This window comes from Oncorhynchus masou, chromosome 8, assembly GCF_036934945.1.
Source record: "Oncorhynchus masou masou isolate Uvic2021 chromosome 8, UVic_Omas_1.1, whole genome shotgun sequence".
NCBI classification, from domain to species: domain Eukaryota; kingdom Metazoa; phylum Chordata; class Actinopteri; order Salmoniformes; family Salmonidae; genus Oncorhynchus; species Oncorhynchus masou.
The window spans coordinates 23,152,039-23,172,130 of NC_088219.1; the positions used below are offsets into that span (position 1 = coordinate 23,152,039).

At 43.7% G+C, this 20,092-nt stretch overlaps 1 protein-coding gene across 1 annotated transcript in view; it reads right to left on the reverse strand.

Moving 5' to 3' along the window:
- The window catches only part of LOC135544402 (guanine nucleotide exchange factor VAV2-like), a 254,049-nt gene that overhangs the window by 184,606 nt on the left and 49,351 nt on the right, over nt 1-20,092 (reverse strand).

Genomic DNA, 20,092 nt, shown 5'->3' on the forward strand with positions numbered 1-20,092 from the left:
GTATCTCTAACTGCACTAAACTTTTTCATTTCTTTACAACATATACAGTTGAAGTCGGAGGTTTACATACACTTTAGCCAACTACATTTCAACTCAGTTTTTCACAATTCCTGACATTTAATCGTAGTAAAAGTTCCCTGTCTTAGGTCAGTTAGGATCACCACTTTATTTTAAGAATGTGAAATGTCAGAATAATAATAGAGAGAATGATTTATTTCAGCTTTTATTTCTTTCATTACATTCCCAGTGGGTCAGAAGTTTTCATACACTCAATTAGTATTTGGTAGCATTGCCTTGAGTTGTTTAACTTGGGTAAAATGTTTTGGGTAGCCTTCCACAAGCTTCCCACAGTAAGTTGGGTGAAGTTTGGCCCATTCCTCCTGACAGAGCTGGTGTAACGGAGTCAGGTTTGTAGGCCTCCTTGCTTGCACACTCTTTTACAGTTCTGCCCACAACTTTTCTATAGGATTGAGGTCAGGGCTTTGTGATGGCCACTCCAATACCTTGCCTTTGTTGTCCTTAAGCCATTTTGCCCCAAATTTGGAAGTATGCTTGGGGTCATTGTCCATTTGGAAGACCCATTTGTGACCAAGCTTTAACTTCCTGACTGAGGTCTTGAAATGCTGCTTCAATATATCCACATCATTGTTCTTCGGCTTGCAAGCCTCCCCCTTTTTCCTCCAAACATAACGATGGTCATTATGACCAAACAGTTATATTTTTGTTTCATCAGAACAGAGGACATTTCTCCAAAAAGTATGATCTTTGTCCCCATGTGCAGTTGCAAATCATAGTCTGGATTTTTTTATGATGGTTTAGGAGCAGTGGCTTCTTCCTTGCTGAGCGGCTTTTCAGGTTATATTGATATAGGACTTGTTTTACTGTGGATATAGATAGCATCCTCCAGCATCTTTACAAAGTCCTTTGCTGTTGTTCTGGGGTTGATTTGCACTATTCACATCAAAGTATGTTAGTCTCTGGGAGACAGAACGCATCTCCTTCCTGAGCGGTATGACGGCTGTGTGGTTCCATGGTGTTTATAGTTGCATACTATTGTTTGTACAGATGAATGTGGTACCTTCAGGCATTTGGAAATTGCTCCCAAGGATGAACCAGACTTTTTTTCTGAGGTCTTGGCTGATATATTTAGATTTTCCCATGATGTTAAGCAAAGGGGCACTGAGTTTTAAGGTAGGCCTTGAAATACATCCACAGGTACACCTCCAATTGACTCAAATGATGTAAATTAAATCAGAAGCTTCCAAAGCCATAACATAATTTTCTGGAATTTTCCAAGTTGTTTATAGAACAGTTTTCGTAGTGTATGTAAACTTCTGACCAACTGGAATTGTGATACAATGAATTATAAGTGAAATAATATGTCTGTAAACATTTGTTGGAAATGTGTCATGCACAAAGTAGATGTCCTTGACAAAACTATAGTTTATTAACAAGAAATTTGTGGAGTGGATGAAAAACGAGTTTCAATGACTCCAACCTAAGTGTATGTAAACTTTCCACTTCAACTGCAGCCAAGGCTAATTATTGAGACATATGTTTCGCCAACAACCCTGAATGCTTAGAGAGTAGCCCAGTCCAACCTTGAAGACTCCACACTGTACAGACACCATGTTGACCAGCCCAACCTCAGAGACAGGACTCCTTGGCCTTGTTCTCTCTTCAACAGTCTGGTGTTTTCTCAGAACCCACTGACCATTGAAAAAGACACACCTGGCGTGACCCCTCCTCTGTGTGTGTATGTGTGTGCGTTTGCTCCACTGAAGTGACAGCTCTGACTTTGAATTCTGAGTTCTAATCCAGCAAACGGCAGGTAGCCCAGTGGTTAGAGCATTGGGACCATAACCATAAGGTTGCTAGATCGTATCCCAGAGCTGACAAGTTAAAAATCTGTCGTTCTGCCCCTGAGGCAATTAACCCACTGTTCCTAGGCTGTCATTGTAAATAAGAAGTTGTTCTTAACTGACTTGCCTAGTTAAATAAAGATGAAATAAAAACATAAAAACAACAGCCAACAACCAGTGTGAGCAAGAAAGAAGACTTGTTGGTATGGGGTGGAGAAGAGGATGACATGAGCAAACTGCAAAGAGTGAGAAAACAGGTAACAAAGGGCTGTCATCCCCTGACAGTACCTCGGTGGTGTCGCCCAACCCACCCCTCACACAGAGAATAATGCATTACCCCAGCACTGTAGAGGAACCGTGACCCTCAAGTGCACTGCCTCCCCACTGCTTCAGAAATGAAGCGATACAAATGTGAGCTTCCTCATAAACTTGAGAGCTCTGGAATTAAAGGGAAGGGGGAGGAAAAGGGAGTTGTTTTGCCAAAACTGAGGCGCTTTGGTGAAAGCCGGTAGAGGAAGCCGGTCCTGTGGGGTAGAGGGGGAGGGTAAGGGGTGGAGGGGGTTGTTGTGTCTGACTCTGAGAATGATGAAAAAAGAACAGAGTGCAGAGCAACTAAGCAAGCGAGGGGGAAAAGGGTGGATACAGTCTGTGGAGAGATGTGGAGTTGAGAGATGGGTCCACACAGACTGAGACAGCCGATATGAGTCAGTGAGCGGATCAGATAGTCAGAGTCAGTGGGAGAGAGTCAAGTCTGTCGAAGAGAGAGTCAAGCAGACAGACACAGTCATTTAAAACGCACAGACAGCAGCTGGTGATGTGTACACCTGTGTCTACGGGAGGGAATCACTCCACACAACTCTGTAAAAACAGGAAGAGAGAACAGAACAGAACGCTGCAGCCCACTCAACCCTTTCCTCTCCTCCACAGCAGCCCACATAAAAGAGGCTGCGCTGCTTATGACAGATGGATGAGATGCTACAGGGAGCGGTGTGTGTGTGTGAAGACCAGGCTCTCTGGGAAACCTATAGGCAAACACTTCTAGTAGTCCTAATACTGTGCTAGATATTACAGTATGTTGTCCATGCTCTGTGTATTTCATCCTCTCTCTCACCAGCCCTGCCTGTACATCTAGAAACACCCTTCTCTCTTTGAATAGGGAGTCAGCCACACCCCCTGATTGGTGTTGTGAACAGACACCCCCCCACCCCCATCCCTGTTATCTATGACGGAAGACAAACTTCCAGGTCACACAGATGTTAAAGCCAGTCAAGAGAAGGCCCTTCTCAGGCAAATTGGGGAGGCAGACACCCCATTAATAATACATGAGCACTATGCAAATGTTAATCTGATAGTATTACCCCCAAAGCCCCATATAAGGACGCGGAGCGCCCATGTTATTAGATCAAGCCCCAACACAACATACGAATCCTTTCATATTAGCACTATGTGACCCAGTTTTAAGATCCGTGTTAAGTAGGCTAACTACAGGCTTTTAGAAAGGTTCATCTCCATTACAAAGGATCACAATTCATTGGAAAAGCCAGACTCCGGAAGGTACTGTAGAGATTCAGAATGGTTGAGATAATTGAGGCAAGTCCACCTTCACCTTTGCTCCAACTGTATATAAGATGTTAGCACACAAGCTAATTGCCTCAAGGGGCAGTTCTTAGATAAGAGGCATGTATTGAAAGTGGAGTGTACAACTTGGTTCAACTAACATGTCTGCTCTCTCTTGCTCTCTTTCTCACACACACACACACACACACACACACACACACACACACACACACACACACACACACAGGTCAATCTGCTGAAAATAGAAAAAACAGTGAAAAACCACTGAAAGGAAGTCCTCATAAGAGAAAAAAAGCTTTGTGAGAAATGTGAAGCAGAACGGAGGAAAGAGACAGAAGAGAAATGTCTTGAAGGTACTCTGCCTGCTAAAGCAGAACCATCCTCAGCTGGGAACAAAGGATGTGCGCTCATGGATAATGGAGGGGACGGAGAGGATCTATTCAATGAAGGTAACGGCACTACAGTCTCTCTCACAGTACCAGGCAAGCCAGCTCGCCACAGCCAGATCCAGCCAGCTGCAATATATTGTAGATGGGCCTCAACATGTCCCCCTCCAACATATCTTCACTCCCCAATCCACCCTAATCAGGTGACATCATCCATGCCTTTGTCAATCAACACCTGGACCTCTTAGTAATCCCTGGTGGGTGTCATCAGTCTGCCACCAGATTAGGCTAACAGTGTGTATGCCTCCCCAACATCGTGTGTGTGTGTGTGTGTGTGTGTGTGTGTGTGTGTGTGTGTGTGTGTGTGTGTGTGTGTGTGTGTGTGTGTGTGTGTGTGTGTGTGTGTGTGTGTGTGTGTGTGTGTGGAAAGAAAGAAAGAAAGAAAGTTAGGAATGGACCCAGGGCAGCAGAAGACAAAAGGCAGCAAAAAGCCTTCATTAACACCTCAAAACTATTTGACCTGATTTCCCATTTCCTCTGACCTTAAAGATGCACTATGTAGAAATCACTCCTCCATTTCCTGGTTTAAAAAATTCTAATAGTTCGCCTAATTTCAGTTTATGTGCCAAACAAGCAAGTATAGTGTAGAGAATCATTGTACCATCTAAACCGCTGTGAAATATATTTTCCATAACCAAAAATATTATATTTTCAGCTGTTTGAAGCTGGTGTACAAAACCAAAAGTAAAAGACAAAGAAACTACACTTAAGTACAGGATGCATAGAAATAGCGTACAAGGAACAGATCTACTGCTTCTTAGACTTTCTTTCAATGAGAACGACAGATATATAATTTACATTTCTATGTGAATTTGGTTGGGTCGCCCAAAAAGTTACATATTGCAGATTTAAATACTGTTTTCCACCACATCCATCTGCAAAATGATAATTCATTACATTTCCTCCTCTGGGGGTTCAAATGGGTGAAAAATGACATGCAATACTTCTTTGTTTTATTTTCTGACTCAGGGCTTTCACCCTCCAAATAAAGATTTGGTTTTCCATGATGGACTCACAAATAATGTCATCATCCACTTGGCTGCTCTGGTCACTCTGGAGAGTTAACTTCCTGTTGTCTTTAGACAAGCCAGAGGTATGGGCCTGGAAACGTCATGTCAACCAAGGAGATATCCATTTCACCTACATTAATCCTGCCATTTCCAACCCTGCACACCATAATTCAGTCCGAATTTGAAAACCCTCAAAGAATATTGAATCAGACACCACACTTTAGTATGAATACTCTTGTTTTGCGAACCAAAACCTGGGTGCAAACAACCAAAATCTATAATACCTACAGATCAGAGGAGGCTGGTGGGAGCAGCTATAGGAGGAAGTCCTCGTTGCAATGTCTGGAAAGGAATGGATGGAACAGTATCAAACACATCAAACATACGGAAACCACGTTTGACTTTGTTCGATTTATTCCATTCCAGCCATAACATTGAGCCTGTCCTCCTACAGCTCCACTCACCAGCCTCCTCTGCCACAGTACTCTAGGTGCAGAATGAGCTGTGTACCATAGACCCTGGTGAGAAGCAGTGTGTGAGCAATCTCTGGTTGTTAGAAACACAATCTCATTGTAGTTCCGTTGTTGGTAGTCTCAGCCCTTTCACATCCTCTCAGCCCCCTGAGCAAAGTGTGGAGAGGGCTACTGAGAATCTGAGACCACACCGGATCAATGGCCAGGTAATTTATGACACCAGACTGGGGAGCAGAGAACTACATCTATCTTCTCCCAGCCCCACCGTTTCCCTCCTCCCTCACCAGTGTGTTTCTCCTAGCAGTGATTTAGATCCTGTCTTAGATCTAGCTCCTTCATCTCCTTCCTTCCCTGGGAAGGCCAGAGACGTCATACAGTGAGAGAGAGGGAGAAATCAATGCTTTTATATTGAGAGTGCCCAGCGTAACAGCAGTACTGAGTGTGTGTTTTCACCAAATAAAAACTGGGTTTGAGAACACTAAAGGAGAGATGCACGGTTTGAGGTTTACAGATGTAGGATCTTAATTTGATCACCCTGTTGCAGTGTATTTTGTGGAGTAAAAATGTTTCTGAAGTTTGTAATGTCCATTTTCTAATTTCCGACTTGATTTTCCCTTACGAAAAAAGTATCAACCCCTTCAAAAATGTCCATGAATTATAATAATAATAATATAAATATAATAATAATTATTAACATTTCCTGTTGCTGCATGATCATTTTCCTGCTGTAGCAAACTGGCTCAAATTAAGATCCTATATCTGTATAATAGCCTATAATGACTTTAATTATAAACAGATTTGAATGTTTTGACACTACGGCATAATAGGAAGCATGCCCATTTTGTCCCATAATACCTTAAATGCATCTGACACGCTTCATTCACACATTGCGTCTGCTTTTAGCACATAGCCTCAAACCAAACTCTGGATGTTGCCTTCTTTATGCCTGTGACATCCATTTTCTTCCTGCACCTTGTTTAGCTTGGGAACACTCATTTCAGAGCACGATGATTAATCTCTTTTGCTTAAAAAAAAAAAACACCTTAGGCCTCTTATAATAAAAGAGTCGTAAACAAAATAAAAAGATGGTAGTAGAACTATTGCGCGTACGAGTGATGGGATGTTCGGCTCTATTTAATGAGTCAGATCTTTACGACTCGTTCATTAAAAATAATGAATATTTAAACTCATTTCGTTCATTGGAGTCACTAATGCCAAAGCATGTAGGGCCTATCGGCAAAAGATCAACTAAAAAGTCGAAATAGTTCTGATTCTACAAGCCTTACGTTCACATGTCATTCACCATAAGGGGCTTGTTGGAGCTGTCATTTGTGACTGAGACCTGTAAAAGCGCGCTTTCAACAATGTACATTTGTTGATTGCTAGGCGTACAAATAAGATTAACTGGACTAGATTGTGAACAACTCATTGCAAAATGCATTGCTTGAGTGCCGTGAGGGTGATAGGCACAATATCGTTCGCAGTAAAAAAAAATAAAAAAAATTGTTGAGGAACAGCACATCACTAGTACAGTGCATTCAGAACCCATGACTTTTTACACATTTTGTTACCTTACAGCCTTAATTCTAAAATTGATTAAATAAGAAACGTTCCTCATCAATCTGCACACAATACCCCATAATGACAAAGCGAAAACAGGTTGTTGTTTTTTGTGTGCAAATGTGTTACAAATAAAAACAGAAAAACCTTATTTTACGTAAGTATTCAGACCCTTTGCTATGAGACTCGAATTCGAGTTCAGGTGCATCCTGTTTCCATTGACCATCCTTGAGATGTTTTTATAACATGGATTGGAGTCCACCTGTGGTAAATTCAATTGATTGAACATTATTTGGAAAGGCACACACCTGTCTGTATAAGGTCCATATAAGGTTCCATTCTTAAATGGAAGATGTTTGGAACCACCAAGAGTCTTCTTAGAGCTGGCCAAACTGAGTAATCGGGGGAGAATGGTCTTGGTCAGGGAGGTGACCAAGAACCCGATGGAGCTCTGTGGAGATGGGTTAACCTTCCAGAAGGAAAACCATTTCTGCAGTTGCCAGACGCCACTCCTCAGTAAAAGGCACATGACAGCCCGCTTGGAGTTTGCCAAAAGGCACCTAAAGGTCTCCCAGACTATGAGAAACAAGATTCTCTGGTCTGATGAAACCAAGATTAAACTCTTTGGCCTGAATGCAAAGCCTCACATCTGGAGGAAACCTGGCACCATCCCTACTGTGAAGAATGTAGGTGGCAACATCATGCTGTGGGGATGTTTTTCAGCGGCAGGGACTGGGAGACTCGTCAGGATCGAGGGAAAGATGAACATTGAAAAGTACAGAGAGATCCTTGATGAAAACCTGCTCCATAGCCCCCAGGACCTCAGGTTGGGGTGAAGGTTCCACTTCCAACAGGACAACAACAAGGAAATGTTTTCCTGGCACAAGTTAGATACCTTGTTACCAATAGACCAATGTTTCCATGCCCAAAGGATTCAGGCTGTTCTGGGGGCAAAGGGGGGTGCAAACCAATACTAGATGGGTGTACATAATAAACTGGCCACCGAAATCAACAGACAGTCCCTTGGACTTCATAGTATAGTTTTTGCTCTTACATACACTGTCAACTGTGGGACCTTATACAGACAGGTGTGTTTCTTTGTAAATCATGTCCAAACAATTGAATTGGCCACAGGTGGACTCCAATAAAGCTGTAGGACAATCAAATGAAATTGGATGCACCTGAGGGCAATTTGGAGTGTCATAGTGAAGGGGGAATACCTATGCAAATGAGATATTTCTGTATTTAATTTACAATACATTTGATAACGAAAGTGTAAACAGCTTTTCATTTTGTCATTATGTGGTTTCGTGTGTAGATGGGTGGGGGGAAAATCTATTTAATCCATGTTGAATTCAGGCTGTCACACAACAAAATGTGGAAGGGGGTATGAATACTTCCTGAAGTCAGTCCATTTCTGAGATTATAATTTAATTTAAACCTACATTATTCAAATTCTTTTAGAACATGGGGAGCATACACTCCAAAACAATGTTCCAAATTGGTTCTTCAGCTATCCCCATAGGATAACCCTTTTAGATTCCATGTAGAACCCTCTGTGATAAGGGTTCTACATGGGACCCCAAAGAGTCCTACCTGGAACCAAAACGGGTTCTTTAAAGGGTTCTCCTCTGGGAATAGCCGAAGAACCCTTTTAGGTTCTAGATAGCACCTTTTTTTCGATGAGTGTAGGTCACCCAAGTCTCATCCCATTGGACTCATTATACCTGAAATTAAACCAATAACATAACCATCTTTCTATGAATTAATTTCTAAATCAAAACCTTATCTATGAAAGAGCATGGGAATATAATGATAATCACATAAAATAACAGTATTAAAGCCTTTGAGGGGGCTTATGGCGTAGTTGGCTTGGGGTGTAAAGGAATGTATTGGAGTACAGCTGGTGTGATTTCTGAGATTACCTGGGAGGTGACTAATGCTATTAACATGGAGAACAGTCTGTTAATTACCCATCAGCCTCTGGGGCCTTTAATCAGCCCTCTCCCTGCTTGCCTACCCTTCTTGTCTCTACCCGGGTAAACAATAATTCAATCAGTCAGGAAGCTATCCGGGCAGCTCTGCTACACTATACACCAAACAGACAATTTATAGAGGAAATGATTTGATGGTTATGATCTATTGTGAGAAACAATTTCATTATCATCCATTGGAGATATGTAAAGAACAGTGGTGGATAAATTGCACAGGCTTTTGAAAAGGAGAAGTACCCATTTTATGTGAATGTATTGCCTTATCTAGGGTGTCCACCCACTCTGCCCAGGGTGGGTGACAATGTGCTTTGGTGATGACATTTCACTTCCTCACATTATAAAATATATTTTCCCAGGACAAATATGATTCTTCATGATCTGAATCATTCAGTGGTGTCTTTACTCTAGCAAATCGTTAACATTCTTATCCAAAAACTATCCAAAAGATTTCGTAACCTAATACATCCGATAATAAGCAGCGAGCTCTGTTGACAGAGAGGTGGCGCTTTCTGCCAGCGACGTCTGAGAATTTGACATTTTGTGGTGGTTGTCTACAAAGTTGTTTCCGCAGATCGCAAAAAGCTAAATGAACATCACACAAGCTAAATTCAATCGAAAAAGGCTTTGAAAAATAAAAAGCTTGTAGAAATCTGAGCGCTCTGTTGACGTTTCACAGAGCAGCGCTGGATTTCCTGAGAAATCGTTAAAAAATGACAGGAATTTCACATTAATATGAAAAAGGCTATATAAAAATACATGTCATGTCTCAAAATCAATATCTATCTAACCTTTTATATTGTTTTAGGAAAGATGACAAGTTCAATGGTGAGCCTGTCAGACCGCCTTAATTCTTACACAGCATCCAGCCTGTCAGTTTGTCTTAATTCTCACATAGCATCCAGCCAAGCTGACCCAATTATATTTTTTACCACTTTTTTTCCAAATCAAATCAAATTGTATTTGTCATATGCTTCAAATCAAATCAACTGTTATTGGTCACATACAGATATTTAGGATGTAGCGAAATGCTTGTGTTCCTAGCTCCAACAGTGCAGTAATATGTAACAATTCACAAAAATACATTCAAATCTAAAAGTAAAATAAATATATAAATATAATATAAATGTTAGGACGACCAATGTTGGAGTTTGATTGACTAAAATAAAGTAGAATACAGTATTAACATATGAAATGAGTAAAGCAGTATATAAACATTATTAAAGTGACTAGTGTTCTGTAATAATTATCAATGTAAATGGCCACCCGGACTATTTACATTGACACCCCCCCCCATTTGTTTTCATATCACTGTTTATTATCTTCGCATAATCACTTTTCCCCAACCTACATGTACAAATGACCTCTAACCTGTACCCACGCACAGTGACTCGGTACCGGTACCCCTGTATATAGCCTCGTTATTGTTCTTTTATTGTGTTACTTTTAATTTTTATACTTAATTTAGTACATATTTTTACTTTATTTCTTGAACTGCATTGTTGGTTAAGGGCTTGTAAGTAACAATTCACAGTAAGGCCTATTTTATTTGGCGCATGTGACAAATACAATTTGATTTTATTTAAAGTGACCAGTGATTCCATGTCTATGTATATAGGGCAGCAGCCTTTAAGGTGCAGGGTTGAGTAACCGGGTGGTAGCTGGCTAGTGATGGCTATTTAACAGTCTGATTAACTTGAGATAGAAGCTGTTTTTCAGTTTCTCTGTCCCAGCTTTGATTCACCTGTACTGACCTCGCCTTCTGGATGATAGCCGGGTGAACAGGCTGTGGCTCAAGTGGTTGATGGCCTTGATGATCCTTTTTGCCTTCCTGTGACATCGGGTGCTGTGGGTGTCCTGAAGGGCAGGCAGTGTGCCCCCTGCGGTGAGTTGGGCTGACCGTTTCACCCTCTGGAGAGCCTTGCGGTTGTGGGCGGTGATACAGCCCAACAGGATGCTCTCAATTGTGCATCTGTTAAACATTGTGAGGGTCTTAGGGGACAAGCCACATTTCTTCAGCCTTCTTCACCACACTGTCTGTTGGGTGGACCATTTCCGATTGTCAGTGATGTGAAGCTTTTCACCTCACCTCTTCACTGTAGGCTGCCTCGTCATTGTTGGTAATCAGCCTTACTACTGTTGTGTCGTCTTCAGATTTGATGATTGAGTTGGAGGTGTGACCGCAGTCATGGGTGATTAGGGAGTACAGGAGGGGGCTGAGCACGCAACCTTTTGGGGCCCCTATGTTGAGGATCAGCATAGTGGAGTTGTTGTTTCCTACCTTCACCACCTGTCAGGAAAACCAGGATCCAGTTGCGCAGGGCAGGGCAGGGTTCAGACCGAGGGCCCCAAGCTAATGATGAGCCTGGAGGGTAATATGGTGTTGAAAGCTGAGCGAACAACAAGTGTAGACTAACAGCAATAAGCTTACTTATGGGCCCCTTCCCAAACAATGCAGAGTGAAAAATATAGAACAAATCTTCTAGGGCGATATGCGAATTGAGGTGGGTCCAGGGTGATAATCATGTAGACAGGTTACCTTGGTGTTCTGTTGCACAGGGACTGTGGTGGTCTGCATGAAACATGTAGGTATTACAGACTGGATCAGGGAGAGGTTGGAAATGTCAGTGAAGACACCCACCAGCTGGTCAGCGCATGCTGGTAATCCGTCTGGCCCCGCGGCCTTGTGAATGTTAACCTGTTTAAAGGTCTTACTCACATCGGCTACTGGAGAGTGAAATCACACTGTTGTCTGGAACTGCTGGTGCTCTCATGCATGGTTTAGTGTTGCCTGTCTCGAAGCAAGCATAGAATGCATTTAACTCGTCTGGTAGGCTCGACTCATTGGGTAGCTCGTGGCTGGGCTTCCCTTTGTAATGCATAATATATCTGGCAAGCGTCAGAGTAGTACAATTTTATATTAGTCCTGTATTGATGCTTTTCCTGTTTGATGGCTCGTTGGAGGTCTTAGCGGGATGTTATCTAAGCGTCTGGATTAGTGTCCCGTTCCTTGAAAGTGGTAGCTCTAGCCTTTTAGCTCAGTGCGGATTGTTGTCTGTAATCCATGGCTTTTGATTGGGATATGCAGGTAGGTCACTGTGGGAACGACGTCTTTGATGCACTTATTAATATACAGTGAGGGAAAAAAGTATTTGATCCCCTGCTGATTTTGTACGTTTGCCCACTGACAAAGAAATGATTAGTCTATAATTTTAATGGTAGGTTTATTTGAACAGTGAGAGACAGAATAACAACAACAAAAATCCAGAAAAACGCATGTCAAAAATGTTAGAAATTGATTTTCATTTTATTGAGGGAAATAAGTATTTGACCCCTCTGCGAAACATGACTTAGTACTTGGTGGCAAAACCCTTGTTGGCAATCACAGAGGTCAGACGTTTCTTGTAGTTGGCCACCAGGTTTGCACACATCTCAGGAGGGATTTTGTCCCACTCCTCTTTGCAGATCTCAAAGTCATTAAGGTTTCGAGGCTGACGTTTGGCAACTCAAACCTGCATCTCGCTCCACGGATTTTCTATGGGATTAAGGACTGGCTAGGCCACTCCAGGACCTTAATGTGCTTCTTCTTGAACCACTCCTTTGTTGCCTTGGCCGTGTGTTTCGGCTCATTGTCATGCTGGAATACCCATCCACGACCCATTTTCAATGCCCTGGCTGAGGGAAGGAGGTTCTCACCCAAGATTTGACGGTACATGGCCCCGTCCATCGTCCCTTTGATGCGGTGAGGTTGTCCTGTCCTCTTAGCAGAAAAACATCCCCATAGCATTATGTTTCCACCTCCACGTTTGACGGTGGGGATGGTGTTCTTGGGGTCATAGGCAGCATTCCTTCTCCTCCAAACACGGCGAGTTGAGTTGATGCCAAAGAGCTACATTTTGTTCTCATCTGACCACAACACTTTCACCCAGTTGTCCTCTGAATCATTCAGATGTTCATTGGCAAACTTCAGACGGGCATGTATATGTGCTTTCTTGAGCAGGGGGACCTTGTGTAACAATATAACTTTAGACCGTCCCCTCGCCCATACCCGGGCGCGAACCAGGGACCCTCTGCACACATCAACAACAGTCACCCACAAAGCATCGTTACCCAAGGGGAACCACTACTTCAAGGTCTCAGAGCAAGTGACATCACCGATTGAAACGCTATTTAGCACGCACCGCTAACTAAGCTAGCCGTTTCACATCCGTTACACTTGCGGGCACTGCAGGATTTCAGACCTTCACGGCGTAGTGTGTTAACAATTGTTTTCTTGGTGACTATGGTCCCAGCTGCCTTGAGATCATTGGCAAGATCCTCCCGTGTAGTTCTTGCATGGAGCCCCAGGCCGAAGGAGATTGAGAGTTCTTTTGTGTTTCTTCCATTTGCAAATAATCGCACCAACTGTTGTCACCTTCTCACCAAGCTGCTTGGCGATGGTCTTGTAGCCCATTCCAGCCTTGTGTAGGTCTACAATCTTGTCCCTGACATCCTTGGAGAGCTCTTTGGTCTTGGCCATGGTGGAGAGTTTGGAATCTGATTGATTGATTGCTTCTGTGGACAAGTGTCTTTTATACAGGTAACAAACTGAGATTAGGAGCACTCCCTTTAAGAGTGTACTCCTAATCTCAGCTCGTTACCTGTTTAAAAGACACCTGGGAACCAAAAATCGTTCTGATTGAGAGGGGGTCAAATACTTATTTCCCTCATTAAAATGCAAATCAATTTATAACATTTTTGACATGCGTTTTTCTGGATTTTGTGGTTGTTATTCTGTCTCTCACTGTTCAAAAAAGCCTACCATTAAAATTATAGACTGATAATTTCTTTGTCAGTGGGCAAACGTACAAAATCAGCAGGGGATCAAATACTTTTTCCCTCACTGTACATCTCTGGCCTCCATTGATTTCATCAGGTTAATCTTGGCCATGCTACAAGGGTAAAAACTCTCACTTTTGAACGGATGATGATAGAGACATTAGGTTTGGACTACTAGTTTTCTTAGAGTAGTATCTACACTATTAGTTTTTATTGGACAACCGACCTTATCCCAACTCTAAACCTAAACCTAAACCTCAATGTTGTTGCCTATGGTTGCAGATTTGGAGCTGTCTGGGCATACCTATACTGAATGCTAGTCAAACCAGAAAGGCCAAATGAGCAATGGGCTGAATGTTTTTGGCATAGCCATCTGTCTGTGATGAGCAAGAGCTGATGAAGAACTGGAATCTTAAGTTGTTTAGAGCTGACCATAAAGAAATGAAGTGACTTTTAGTTGAGGAGATCGATTTTATGTTTGGGTGTCCCTGCTTCTGGCCAGCTTTGACTTCTTGTTGTGCAGTGGGAAAGTTGCCTAAGTAAAACATGTTCATCAACACTTCCACGACCCAACTAAATGCCAGTCTGTTGTGTCAACTGTCTCATCACGTTGAGTCTCAGCTCTAAAATAACATGTATTTTTCTGTACGTGCTTCACATTCCTTGGTGGGGGCTGACAGCGCTGTGCAAGGAGCACGCTTCCTGTTTACACTTCCCTGACAATTATATCGGAAAGCTTTTTGGCACTGACCCACCCAGAATGAATGACCCTTGAGTGTTGAATGTGTGTGTGTGTGTGTGTGTGTGTGTGTGTGTGTGTGTGTGTGTGTGTGTGTGTGTGTGTGTGTGTGTGTGTGTGTGTGTGTGTGTGTGTGTGTGTGTGTGTGTGTGTGTGTGTGTGTGTGTGTGTGTGTGTGTGTGTGTTTAGGGGTGTCGTCTGTCTGTACATTTTTAAACACCTCGAGTCATTGCATGCATTATATCCACTTACAGTTTAGAACTCTCATATAAATTGAAGAACCAGTCATAAATGATCCACACTTATCTGTGTGGGATCCTTGGGCACCTCCCAAAGATAACTGAATTAACTTCTCAGATATCTATGACACCGCCACCCCTCTTGTAATATCAAAGAGACCCAGGTAGACTACAGCAATGTCTGCTGTACCAAAGAAGAGATAGCAGCAAGAGGCTTATCTCTCTTATCTGAGAGAAAAAGACAGAGGGAAAGAGACAGAGAGAAAGGGACGGCGAGACAGAGAGAGAGAGACGAAAGAGAGAGAGCTTTGTCAGGCGGATATGGCAGTGAACAAAATCTTTGCAGGATCAAACGTGCAGTCTGCCAGTGATCCTCCAGAAGGGGAGCAGGGAGAAGAGGGAGGGAGAAGCATCAGAGAGATGGGCCCGAGCCAGGAAGAGCTGGGGCTTTCATCAGCCAGCCACCCAGCACCTGGTGTCAGCCCTGCCCTCCACTGCTCAGCCTGAGAAAGGCCACATGAAGGCACCTCTGTCGAAATCACAGTCCCAGTCAGTCGCACACAGACAGTACGGGTGTGTGTGTGTGTGGCTGCTTTTATGTGAGAGCTCATTTAAGATTCCTGTTTCCCCTTGAAGTGCATGCTAAAGTTTGTCAGACTTAGACATACAAGGTGCGGGACATCGGCATGCTTGTTATCGGATCAGAGACGAGCGGGTACTAAACTTTGCCACAAGAAAGCATTGCAGGCATTCCCTACCACATAAATAATTCATCAAGTTGGTTTTCAACATAAGTCTGGGTTGGTTTTCCACCACAGTCTGATGGCCAGAACAGAGACTGGTTTTCAGTGAGAAGTGAACGGACCTGCTACAGTCAGACCATCCCAACAGGCTGAGGTGTATGGCTTAGACAGAGATGGGTGAGAGGAGACAGACCGAGATGGCTTCCCTGTTTATCATTCCACTCATATCAGCTGGCCACTGGCTCCGGCGTCTCGTTCAAAATAGGAAAGAAAACGCTATCACTCTAGATTTAGCCTACTTCCCAACATGCCCCGTGGGGGGGGGGGTCACAGGGACTAAGCCGCTTAATAACTGAGAGCTGAAATACTAACGGGCGGGAAGAGGAACAAGCTCCACAGAACGGGAGAAAAAGAAGGAAAAATGGGACATAATCTGCCATGGGGAATGAGATATTAGTTGAGTTAATACAGTTTACAGCTAAATTACTTTATGACTTGTATTTCGTGGAAATGAGTAGTGATGGGGGGGGGTGATAGTTCCATATTGCAAGTACCGATTTGCAAAATAATAATAATAATAATAATAATAATAATAATGGCGTTAACTAGCGTTAAACGGCTCTAACTGTGCTAAAACTCAGGGATTTTTCATCCTATAGCTTGTTCTATATCTTTTTTTTGTAGTGAAACAACATGTTATCAGTATTTTTATTTCCATGTCTGATCAAAATTAATTTTCTAATACTTTCTCTTGTCTCTTTGCAGCAGACAAAAAACAAACAATATGTTTGGATCATCATATCACAATTGCAATACATATAGAATTGTGAGAATCGCAATACATATCGTATCGACACATACAGTGGGGAGAACAATTATTTGATACACTGCCGATTTTGCAGGTTTTCCTACTTACAAAGCATGTAGATGTCTGTAATTTTTATCATAGGTACACTTCAACTGTGAGAGACGGAATCTAAAACAAAAATCAAGAAAATCACATTATATGATTTTTAAGTCATTAATTTGCATTTTATTGCATGACATAAGTATTTGATACATCAGAAAAGCAGAACTTAATATTTGGTACAGAAACCTTTGTTTGCAATTACAGAGATCATACGTTTCCTGTAGTTCTTGACCAGGTTTGCACACACTGCAGCAGGGATTTTGGCCCACTCCTCCACACAGACCTTCTCCAGATCCTTCAGGTTTCGGGGCTGTCGCTGGGCAATATGGACTTTCAGCTCCCTCCAAAGATTTTCTATTGGGTTCAGGTCTGGAGACTGGCTAGGCCACTCCAGGACCTTGAGATGCTTCTTACGGAGCCACTTCTTAGTTGCCCTGGCTGTGTGTTTCGGGCCGTTGTCATGCTGGAAGACCCAGCCACGACCCATCTTCAATGCTCTTACTGAGGGAAGGAGGTTGTTGGCCAAGATCTAGCATCCTCCCCTCAATACGGTGCAGTCGTCCTGTTCCCTTTGCAGAAAAGCATCCCCAAAGAATGATGTTTCCACCTCTATGCTTCACGTTTGGGATGGTGTTCTTGGGGTTGTACTCATCCTTCTTCTTCCGCCAAACACGGCTAGTGGAGTTTAGACCAAAAATCTCTATTTTCATCTCATCAGACCACATGACCTTTCCCATTCTTCCTCTGGATCATCCAGGTGGTCATTGGCAAACTTAAGACGGACCTGGGCATGCTCTGGCCTGAGCAGGGGGACCTTGCGTGCGCTGCATGATTTTAATCCATGACGGCGTAGTGTGTTACTAATGGTTTTCCATGAGACTGTGGTCCCAGCTCTCTTCAGGTCATTGACCAGGTCCTGCTGTGTAGTTCTGGGCTGATCCCTCACCTTCCTCATGATCATTGATTCCCCACGAGGTGAGATCTTGCATGGAGCCCCAGACCGGGGGTGATTGACCGTCATCTTGAACTTCTTCCATTTTCTAATAATTGCGCCAACAGTTGTTGCCTTCTCACCAAGCTGCTTGCCTATTGTCCTGTAGACCATCCCAGCCTTGTGCAGGTGTACAATTTCATCCCTGATGTTCTTACACAGCCTTCTGGTCTTGGCCATTGTGGAGAGGTTGGAGTCTGTTTGATTGAGTGTGTGGACAGGTGTCTTTTATACAGGTAACAAGTTCAAACAGGTGCAGTTAATACAGGTAATGAGTGGAGAACAGGAGGGCTCCTTAAAGAAAAACTATCAGGTCTGTGAGAGCCGGAATTCTTACTGGTTGGTAGGTGGTCAAATACTTATGTCATGCAATAAAATGCAAATGAATTACTTAAAAATCATACAATGTGATTTTCTGGATTTTTGTTTTAGATTCTTTAGTGGATGGTAGAGCCTGGTCACCAGTGTGGTATTGTTAGTGGATGGTAGAGCCTGGTCACCAGTGTGGTATTGTTAGTGGATGGTAGAGCCTGGTCACCAGTGTGGTATTGTTAGTGGATGGTAGAGCCTGGTCACCAGTGTGGTATTGTTAGTGGATGGTAGAGCCTGGTCACCAGTGTGGTATTGTTAGCGGATGGTAGAGCCTGGTCACCAGTGTGGTATTGTTAGTGGATGGTAGAGCCTGGTCACCAGTGTGGTATTGTTAGTGGATGGTAGAGCCTGGTCACCAGTGTGGTATTGTTAGTGGATGGTAGAGCCAGGTCACCAGTGTGGTATTGTTAGTGGATGGTAGAGCCTGGTCACCAGTGTGGTATTGTTAGTGGATGGTACAGCCAGGTCACCAGTGTGGTATTGTTAGTGGATGGTACAGCCAGGTCACCAGTGTGGTATTGTTAGTGGATGGTACAGCCTGGTCACCAGTGTGGTATTGTTAGTGGATGGTACAGCCAGGTCACCAGTGTGGTATTGTTAGTGGATGGTACAGCCAGGTCACCAGTGTGGTATCGTTAGTGGATGGTAGAGCCTGGTCACCAGTGTGGTATTGTTAGTGGATGGTAGAGCCTGGTCACCAGTGTGGTATTGTTAGTGGATGGTAGAGCCTGGTCACCAGTGTGGTATTGTTAGTGGATGGTAGAGCCTGGTCACCAGTGTGGTATTGTTAGTGGATGGTAGAGCCTGGTTACCAGTGTGGTATTGTTAGTGGATGGTAGAGCCTGGTTACCAGTGTGGTATTGTTAGTGGATGGTACAGCCAGGTCACCAGTGTGGTATCGTTAGTGGATGGTAGAGCCTGGTCACCAGTGTGGTATTGTTAGTGGATGGTACAGCCAGGTTACCAGTGTGGTATTGTTAGTGGATGGTAGAGCCAGGTCACCAGTGTGGTATTGTTAGTGGATGGTAGAGCCTGGTCACCAGTGTGGTATTGTTAGTGGATGGTAAAGCCTGGTCACCAGTGTGGTATTGTTAGTGGATGGTAGAGTCAGGTCACCAGTGTGGTATTGTTAGTGGATGGTAGAGCCAGGTCACCAGTGTGGTATTGTTAGTGGATGGTACAGCCAGGTCACCAGTGTGGTATTGTTAGTGGATGGTACAGCCAGGTCACCAGTGTGGTATTGTTAGTGGATGGTAGAGCCTGGTCACCAGTGTGGTATTGTTAGTGGATGGTAGAGCCTGGTCACCAGTGTGGTATTGTTAGTGGATGGTACAGCCAGGTCACCAGTGTGGTATTGTTAGTGGATGGTAGAGCCTGGTCACCAGTGTGGTATTGTTAGTGGATGGTAGAGCCAGGTCACCAGTGTGGTATTGTTAGTGGATGGTACAGCCTGGTCACCAGTGTGGTATTGTTAGTGGATGGTAGAGCCTGGTCACCAGTGTGGTATTGTTAGTGGATGGTAGAGCCTGGTCACCACGGTGGTATTGTTAGTGGATGGTACAGCCAGGTCACCAGTGTGGTATTGTTAGTGGATGGTAGAGCCAGGTCACCAGTGTGGTATTGTTAGTGGATGGTAGAGCCAGGTCACCAGTGTGGTATTGTTAGTGGATGGTACAGCCTGGTCACCAGTGTGGTATTGTTAGTGGATGGTAGAGCCTGGTCACCAGTGTGGTATTGTTAGTGGATGGTAGAGCCAGGTCACCAGTGTGATATTGTTAGTGGATGGTAGAGCCTGGTCACCAGTGTGGTATTGTTAGTGGATGGTCCAGCCAGGTCACCAGTGTGGTATTGTTAGTGGATGGTAGAGCCAGGTCACCAGTGTGGTATTGTTAGTGGATGGTAGAGCCAGGTCACCAGTGTGATATTGTTAGTGGATGGTCCAGCCAGGTCACCAGTGTGGTATTGTTAGTGGATGGTCCAGCCAGGTCACCAGTGTGGTATTGTTAGTGGATGGTAGAGCCTGGTCACCAGTGTGGTATTGTTAGTGGATGGTAGAGCCAGGTCACCAGTGTGGTATTGTTAGTGGATGGTAGAGCCAGGTCACCAGTGTGGTATTGTTAGTGGATGGTCCAGCCAGGTCACCAGTGTGGTATTGTTAGTGGATGGTCCAGCCAGGTCACCAGTGTGGTATTGTTAGTGGATGGTCCAGCCAGGTCACCAGTGTGGTATTGTTAGTGGATGGTAGAGCCAGGTCACCAGTGTGGTATTGTTAGTGGATGGTAGAGCCAGGTCACCAGTGTGGTATTGTTAGTGGATGGTCCAGCCAGGTCACCAGTGTGGTATTGTTAGTGGATGGTCCA